Consider the following 7,890-nt stretch of genomic DNA (forward strand, 5'->3'; position numbering starts at 1 on the left):
ATCTTTCTACTTCACACTCACGTAGGAAACGAATCTGAAAACAAAAATGCGCAGAAAGAATCGAGGAGGGGGTAGAGGACTTCGGAAAATTCACAAGATCCCGAGTTTTTCCCTCGTGACTTTGACGAAAATATAATCCTTTTGAAATCACAAATTAGGTTTTTCCTCAGGAACTTAGATGTTAAACATCCCTTTGAAGGTTTCGGGTCCTTACTTCTACTCTGTGTGTGTGTGTGTGTGTATACATATATATACACACAAAACCTTTCCATATCCTTACCAGACCAGAGCTTTTTCAGAGCTTGAATGTGAAGAGGGAGACGATTTCTGGTCAGCCACAATGATTGTTTTTGAAAAAATTCTGGTCTGGTACGAATGTGGATAGGTTTAGCAGCATGATGACAGTCCAAAGGATTGAGATACCAGACACTTTGCTATACTAGAGAAGACCCATCCTCCATGCCAGAAGTGTTAAGACCATGTCCCCTGCTGAAGAGGATTGGCCTGCAAGAGTCCTGTGCTGGTGCCATGTAAAGGCAATTGTGCCAGTGACACATTGAAAGCACCCAGCACACACTGTAAAGTGGTTGGCATTGGGAAGGGCATCCAGCCATAGAAACCAAGCCAAATCAGACTAGAACCTGCTGCAGCTCTCTGGCTTGCCAGCTCTGGTCAAACCATCCAACCCATGCCAGCATGGAAAATGGACATTAAATGATGATGATGATAATAATAATGAAACTAGTAGTTGTCTCTCTCTCTCTCTCTCTCTCTCTCTCTCTCTCTCTCTCTCTCTCTCTCTCTCTCTCTCTTCAAATGTCCAGGGGCATCCTTAGAAATAGCTGATAGCTTCCATTACCTAGGTGGCCAAGTCAGAAGTGGAGGAGGATGCTCTGAGAGCATAGTTGCTAGAACAAGAATGCAACCCCCACCACCACTACCACCCTCCCTCACCCACTTCAGGCTTCTCTTTCATGTTCTTACCTGCACATTTTCCATGCCCTCAGCTATATTCCCTACCCCTTCAAGCCTCTCCAGTTTCCCTCACCATCACTTGCTATAGTCACATCTTCCCCATCCCTAAACATATCCCCTCACATTCTCATGGAACCACCCTATACCTTTTATACTCCCCCCCCTCGCTGTTCCCTGTGGGTAGAGTCCAATACATCTCCAACACCTCTCTCTCATATAAACATGCACACTCTGACTGTCTCTCTATCTTTCTCCCTAACTCTCTCTCACCTTCCTTTTCCTTCCTTGTTCTACTGGAGTAACCAAATATCTCCTCTATATACATTATTTACCATATGCCCGTGGGCCTAAGGCATAATGGTTAAGAGTGCAGGCTACTAACCCCAAAAATACCTTAGGAATGAGAACCCAGGTTTGAAATTTCCCCAAGACACCTGATGAAGGCTGGAGGGTATATCAGCCGAAATGTTGTGTTAACAACAAACAAGATGAGGATAAATATCCATCAAATGTAAATAATGTACATAATTCCTCATCTCTTAAATATAGAACTGTATCTCTATAGTAGTGGAGGCACATGGCCCAGTGGTTAGAGCAGCAGACTCGCGGTCAAGGGATTGCAGGTTCAAATCTCAGACTGGGCGATATGTGTGTTTATGAGCAAAATACCTAAGCTCCACACGGCTCCGGGAGAAGGTAATGGTAACCTTCTGCTGACTCTTTCGCTACAACTTTCTCTCACTCTTTCCTCCTGCATCTTGCAGCTCACCTGCGACAAACCAGCATCCCGTCTATGTAGGGAACCTATACACCAAGGAAACCAGCCCTATGAGCCAGGCATGGCTCTGTAGGAACAAACATCTCTATAGTGAGACAACTATCTCTGTCCTATCATACTCAAACCTCTCATCTGGCACACAGCCACTTCCCACAATTTTACTCTCTCTCTCAACTAAGAGGTCTTTGTCTTACAAGTTACTTAATGACCCTGCTGGTGTCACTTAAAACGCACCCGTGTTGGTGCCACAAAAAAAGCACCTAGTACATTCTGTAAATTGGTTGGCATTACATAGGGGCATCCAGCCATAGAAACCAGAACAGACAACAGGATTCTGGTGCAGCTCTCCTGCCTGCCAGCTCTAGTCAAACCATCTAACCCATGCCAGCATGGGAAATGGACGTTAAGTGGTGGTGGTGGTGGTGGTGGTGATGTAGTAGTAGTAGTAGTAGTAGTAGTAGTAGTAACTGAAAAGTATTGCTATCAGTCACACCAGGAACTTTTTACTATTCTCCAATCAAGCACTACCAGAAATTATTACCATTATAAATGTAAATGAACAACATAAGGTGTTGTTGTAAAAGTTAAAAAGAAGAAGCAATAGAATTAACAAGCAAACGTCATTTTCCTAAGAAATGATCCAAAATAAACCAGCAGCATTGAACAATAACATTTTGTGCTAGATGTCAGACATGCATCACTGAAATTTCTTGCCATACCCTGTCAAGAGAAAATATGAAAATAAATAGAAAGAGAAGAAGTAAGGAAATATTAAATCAAAATAAGTAGGAAATTCTTCTTTCATTTATGTATGTATTTACTTTTATTCTATTTAATGGTGTCAGAAACTGGTAGACTACATGATGAAATGAAAAGAAACATAGTAATATAAAGATGCTGCATAGGAAATTTTATTTCTAATATTCATGATATTACATTATATGGTTAGTGAGCCAGCTGAGAGAGGAGAGAGCACTAGACAAAATGTATTTGAGTACTTTAATCGTGTCTCTGTATGTTTTGATTCAAAACTCTTTGGGGGTGACTATTCTCATCATATTTTCTAGTTTGATAAAGTAAGCAGCAGTATAATATACTGAGATTAATTCACAACAACTATACTTCTTCCCTTTTAAGAATTTATCTTGTGTCTTGTCAGGTTCAATCCTCATTTTTATTGTTATTGATAATCATTACTGTGCTGGACATTCCAGTGTCATGATCTAGGTTCAAATGTCACCAAGGTCAACTCTGCATTTCATCCTGAGGTTAATAAATTAAGTACTAGGTGAGAATTGGCTTGATGTTAACAATTAGCCCCTACCCATTAAATTTCAGGCCTCATGCCTATAATAGAAAGAATTATAATTATTAACTGTTTCTAACATAGACACAAGGCCACAAATTTGGGTGGGAGGGGTTAGTCACTGAAATAGACCACAGTATTTGAAACTAAAAGGGTGAGAACTAAAAGTGACTTTGTGGAGATTTGAACTCAGACCATAAAGAGGTAGAACAAATTCTGTACAACATTTTATCCAACACTTTAATGATTTTTTCCAATGCACTGCTCTTGTTATTATTGAAAATAAAAAATATTTATTGCACCACATCTGTGTTTATATATCTGGGTAATGTATATAAAAATAAATACAATATAGACAAACAATAAAATTATTTTTCTGATTTGCCAATACACAAACATAAATACCAACAAACATATGTTATTGACTGAATAAAACAATAAATAGCTGATTTGGCAGGTAAGCAAGTTATCCATTACACAGAAAATGTCTTTCAAAAAAATTCACCTTGTCCTCACTTCTCAATCTCTATAAACAGGCAACACTTCCATGCAATCTAGGCAATGCCAGACTAGTTCTATGAATAGAGACTTTGAAGACGTTCCAGTAGAGAGACATGATCATTTAGTCTGCTTTAACTGCAGATAAATATAGTCATCACAAATACCAAAGAAATAATCTTGCAATACTAAAGTCCATTCATTGACGAACATGCATGAATACATGGATTATTGCTCACCCCTAGGAACAGTGTCATCTGACTGACCAGCATAAATCACTCAAAGAACCAATTCAGCTTCTTGCCCATAAACACACTGTCTTCTCTTTGCCTTTTCTCATGATACTATAGCAGTCTTTCTTCCTGATTAGACTTATGCCATCTTCACTCAAACTCCCAGCCCACATGAGACACCCAATCCCTCTAGGCCCTACAGTGGTCAATATGCCGTATCTTTCATTCTCAGAATATTGACCTTCTGAAATTCCCTTCAGCGCTGATGTCTTTTCCACAAGTGTTGATAGCAAATGTTTAGGAGGAACATGTATGGTGTCAGTGTTACTGGTCTTTGAGGCCCTGTGAAGGCCATGGATACCAGCCTCTTCTTCCAGGCTCAACAAGTAAAAAGAAGAAAAAAACCCAGCTAAACCCTTAAACTTACTTCAAATGCTAATCCGCATCATCGGATGATACCAACCCAATGAGGATATTTCTACATGGTCACTCAATCGGCTAGAAATAGCAACTAAATCTACCTCAATTCACACCCTACTATATTTAAAAAACACTAAATCCATACCTAGCTGAACTACTTTTCTTGCTACCGTCCCATCTTCTAAACCCTACACAAAACACTTTCTCAATTCTTATTAGCAGAAAGGCAATTCTCTGAACCCAACTCTGATTAAATGTCTCCTAACAGTGTTCCTCATAAGGCTGGTCGGGGGATGGCAATATTTAAAGGAAACAGATAAATTGCTGTGCTTAATGAAATAAAGATGGTTTTAAACTTTTGAATCTTATTCAAAACTATATCGAAAAAATAAGAGTTGTATTGATCCAAACTTTAATTCATAATTTGTAGGGGATACCTTCAATTTTTGTTATATTTTGTCTGTTTCAAAACCGCTGGTCCAGTGGAAACGACTTACTCGTTATCCCACCGAACGGTGCAAGGGACATAACTTTTAAGAGCAAATTTTGTTTATCACAGACTATCTGGGAAAGCCTGGGAAATACTGTTCTGCAATGTTTACAATACTTTCAGTTACCTCCACTAGCAATTGGAGTAAAGTATTTAGTTGCTAATTAATCTAACGACAAAAAGGACTGGCTATGTTGTCGCTAGAAACAGCAACCGAAATTTCCTCCTCCTAACACAACCTTAAAAAAGGAAAGAATGTATTTTATTAATGCCTTCATAGACACACTATGACTCCTATCCCTAACACACATCACTAACAGAAGATAAGATGATCATGTTTGGAATGACTTATCTTTTACTTGTTTCAGTCATTTGACTGTGGCCATGCTGGGGCATCGCTTTGAAGGGTTTTAGTCGAACAAATCGACTCCAGGACTTGTATTTTTTAATGCCCGGTACTTATTTTATCGATCTCTTTTTGCGGAGACGTAAACACACCAACACAAGTTGTAAAGCGGTGGCGTGGGACAGACACAGACATATATATATATATATATATATATATATATATATATATATATATATATATATATATATATATATATATATATATCACGTGACCGACCAGACCATCAGATGTTGCTACACATCGCTGGTCACAATGCGTTCGCATTGTTTTAGCCTTCGAATGAAGCTACCCCGCTGGCTAAGCGACCAGGCCGACAGAAGAAAGAGTGAGAGTACAGCAGGGATCACCACCCCCTGCCGGAGCCTCGTGGAGCTTTAAGGTGTTTTCGCTCAATAAACACACACAACGCCCGGTCTGGGAATCGAAACCGCAATCCTACGACCGCGAGTTCGCTGCCCTAACCACTAGGCCATTGCGCCTCCACACACACACACACACACACACACACATATATATATAGAGAGAGATATACACACACACACATATAATGACGAGCTTCTTTCAGTTTCCGTCTACCAACTCCACTCACAAGGCTTTAGTCAGCCCGAGACTATAGTAGAATTCGCTTGCCCAAGGTGCCCACGCAGTAGAACTGAACCCGGAACTATATGATTGGGAAAGCAAGCGTCTTACCATACAGACACACTTGTACCTAGACTGATCACAAGTATTGGTCTGCTCAATCCGACCTGACCTGAGAGATATATAATAACAACTAGAATTTGATAAACATTCAAATAAATAAGGTAAATACATTGACATCTTCAGAGAAACAACGCAACAATTATTCTTCAAACAATCATTTCGATTCTACATTAGATTTCGTAATTTTTTTTTTTTTTTTTTTTTTTTTCAAATGATGAGAAATTGAGGAGAGATTAAAATGACATTGCTAGATTAATATGGGAGAACGAAACTTATACAGGTACAACATCGACATTCCGGACACTGATGGTCCGGAACCTCTTATAATCCGCATTCATTTACGAACAGAAACTTCAAATTCCTGCAGCCGCCAGACTATATAATAATAATGAAATTATTGTATACAGTGCTCAGGTGCACCACAACTTGTCAGAAAGTGCATATAAAGCATATGCAGTAATGTAGAAATGTCTGGAAAGCGAACAATGTATGAGTCAGATACATGCTTGTGTGTGCATGGAGGGGAGAAAATCAAGTGTAGTGTTGGCGAATCTCAGGAAGCATGGAAGTTTTGAAGGATGCAGTGCTCCGACAACTAACAACTGATGCCGGCAGTTTGTTCCATGCTTCACCAACTCTCAGCGTGAAAAAATGTTTCCTGAAGTCATGGGAGCTGTGCTGTTTTCTTACTTTGTAAATATGTCCACGGTTACACAGTACAGTATAAATAAATTCGTATTATTTATATTGGTTACAAATTTTGACATATGGCCAGCACTTTTGAGGAAGAGTGTAAGTCGATTACAACGACTCCAGTACTTAACTGGAACTTATTTTATCGACCCCACCCCCGAAAGGAAAAAAAGACGAAATCGACTTCGGCAGCATTTGAGCTCAGAACGCAAAGACGGACGAAACGCCGCTAAGCATTTTACCCAGTTGACGATTTTGTCAGCTTGTCGACTTAAAGTTGAAATCATTTATATTAATGTACAGACACCTATACTCTTTTACTTGTTTCAGTCATTTGACTGCGGCCATGCTGGAGCATCGCCTTTCGTCGATCAAATCGACCCCGGGACTTATTCTTTTTGTAAGCCCAGTACTTATTCTATCGGTCTCTTTTTGCCGAACCGCTAAGTGACGGGGACGTAAATACACCAGCATCGGTTGTCAAGCAATGCTAGGGGGACAAACACAGACACACAAACATATACACACACACATACATATATATATATATGTTGTATATATATACATATATACAACAGGCTTCTTTCAGTTTCCGTCTACCAAATCCACTCACAAGGCATTGGTCGGCCCGGGGCTATAGCAGAAGACATTTGCCCAAGATGCCACGCAGTGGGACTGAACCCGCAACCATGTGGTTGGTTAGCAAGCTACTTGCCACGCAGCCACTCCTGCGCCTATAATTCACTTAATTATTTAAATGAATTTAGTATTTGTATAATTTAGAATTTGTTTACTTAGGTGACCATCTAAGTTCGGAAACATCAGTAATGCGGAAAGGCCTTGGAACCAATGGATCCAGAAAATCGATATTGCACCTGTAACAGGCCTCCAAGAAATGCCATATCGCAAACTCTGCAAGTAAATGAAAACTGGCCGACTCGAAAAAATGTGCTCAGAAAAATGTTAGGGTCTATCCTTTTCTTCTCGCCCATTTTATTTTTTTCTCTCCTTTTACTTTTGTAAACTAAATAACGGTTCATTTGTACTGAGAACAATACGTTTGAAACATTTCATCATTATCATCGTCGTCGTCGTTTAACGCCCGCTTTCCATGTTGGCATGGGTTGGACGGTTTGACTGAGAGCTAGCAAGTCAGAAAGCTGCACTTGGCTCCAATCCGATCTGGCAAAGTTTCTACAGTTGGATGCCCTTCCTAACGCCAACCACTCCGAGAGTAATGGGTGCTTTTTACGTGCCACCGACACGAGGGCCAGTCAGGCGGTACTGGCATCGACTACGCTTGAATGGTGCTTTTTACGTGCCACCGGCACAAGGGCCAGTCAGGCGGTACTGGCATCGACCACGCTTGAATGGTGCTTTTTA

Source organism: Octopus sinensis, linkage group LG1 (assembly GCF_006345805.1).
Source record: "Octopus sinensis linkage group LG1, ASM634580v1, whole genome shotgun sequence".
NCBI classification, from domain to species: Eukaryota; Metazoa; Mollusca; class Cephalopoda; order Octopoda; family Octopodidae; genus Octopus; species Octopus sinensis.